We start from the raw sequence: 2,033 nt of genomic DNA on the forward strand, positions 1-2,033 counted from the left end.
ACCCTTTCTGAGCCGGGAGGAAGCCGAGTGTTTGTATTTCAGGAGTCTCCGAAATGTCTCAGCATCCTAGAGGGAAAGCGATGGCGGGGGCTGTGCTGTGTGTCCCCCACCCAGGACCAGGGGCCGCTGTGGGAGGCACAAGCCCGCTGGGGCTGAGGGGCTGTGCCAGGCCCTCGGTGCCACCATGGCCGGGGGAGCAAGGGACGGGAACAAGAAGTCGGTGTCCGGCCACCACTGTGATTCAGGGAGCTCAGGCAGCCGGGAGAGGTGAAGTGAGGGATGAAAAGTCCTGATGGACTGAGAGAGATGGGTCCTGCAGGCATTTTGCCTGAGATACAGCTGGTGAGGATGTATTTTTGCACATGCAAAATGGAACTTATAAAGCAGAGCTAAGGCCTTGCCATCGGCATAAACCAAATCAAATATAAGTAACAATAATAATGCCTATTTCTTACTCTGTTCTCAGTTACAGAGCGCCTACTGGTCAATCTCTGTTGTGCTCGGTTGCCGTCCCAGTCAAACCATGCAGCAATTCAGGGGCACAGCTGACAACAAAACGGGGCTTTGTTTGCAAGACTCTGTGAGATGCCATTCAGTTCAATCCGCCTACGAAATCCCTCCTTTGCCGGCACCCAAGGAAAACTGCTGCCTACAAAAGGACACAGATAACACCCAAAGCTGCACCCAGTAGGAAGAGAGCGGAGGCCCAGCAACAGTTTTGTGATTGGTTTGAGAGAAACTGGCCGGCATTTGCCTCACATACGGAGCTTTTACAGGAGGGGAATGCTCTGGGGAGCTTCTCAGCCTTTGCTGCCTTGCGTTCGTATTGAAACTCAGCATTGAAATAGTAATCTCAAACAGCTGGGTTGTTTAGCTGGGGAAGAAAATAATCCACAAAAGTATTTTGGTTTCTCGGGTGAGAATTGTGTTCAGTGGCTTACCGTGTGCACATTTGGGGTTGTATAAACAGAAAAGATTGAAAGTTTAGGACTTTCCTCATCTGAAAATGAACCATAATGCTAAGCTTAGGTACAGAGTGTTATTTCATGCCAAGGTGGAGTTTTGTACCAGGAGGAAATGAAAATGATAACAGTGCTGTTCTTCATCTAATCAGGGTGGGCAGCGAACCACTGAGCATCGTGAGTGAGTTTGTACCTGATGTGTGAATCAAATGGTGGAGCAGCAACCCCCAAAGGGTTCAGATTTGCGCTGTATTCAGATCGCAAGGCAAATGTTAGGTCCTAATGCAACAGGGTCCTTAAATACGCCTGGCGGGTTTGCCAAGCAGTGCTCTCCCATGCTGGGAGGGGCTTTCTGTGAACAAAGCCACTCTGTGTTTCTCCTACAAGGTCTGGACTTGCACCCCTTGCTACAATTTTCAAAGGAGGTTGGTGAATAGCAGGATGTAGGTCCTAACAGACACTGGTGACAAATACTGGTCCTGACAAATGCTGAGTTCCTGTGCCAAAAAGTCTGTTACTTTGTGCCTGCTGCTACAAGCCCTCTGGGGCAGGAAGCGTTTCTTGCTCCTATTCATGTGCAGGGTGTCTTCCAGAAGTACAGCTGCCCACAGAGATCCTGCCCAGGGAGCTATTTACAACAGGGATCCTCACACATTTACCAGTGCTGTAGCCAAATGTTTGGCTCAAAATAACAGCTAGAAATAACACGAGTAGATAACCAGCACAAGGACCATTTGAACCAAAAACATCTTTTCACATCTGCCGTTGGGCTGCTCTGCCTGCTGCCATTGGAGACGCCGTTGATAACTGAACGGTGCAGATAAAACCGCTGGTAACCAAAGGGCGTAGATAAAAGCTGTTTCAAGCTCTGGGGATGTGGTGCAGGCACCCTGAGCTGGCTTTGCATGTTGGTTTCGGGGTGGAGAAGCGTCTGCCCACGTTTCAGGCTGTGGTGCTTCCTCCTTTCAGGCTGCTCTGCATCTGCAGGGCCTTGGTGTGGCGACAAAATACCCAGAGGTGTGATAATCTTGCGCGTTTGCACAGAAGAACCAAAGGACCCAAACCCCTGCC

This window comes from Apaloderma vittatum, unplaced genomic scaffold (genome assembly GCF_000703405.1).
Source record: "Apaloderma vittatum isolate BGI_N311 unplaced genomic scaffold, ASM70340v1 scaffold33001, whole genome shotgun sequence".
In the NCBI taxonomy this organism is placed as follows: Eukaryota; Metazoa; Chordata; class Aves; order Trogoniformes; family Trogonidae; genus Apaloderma; species Apaloderma vittatum.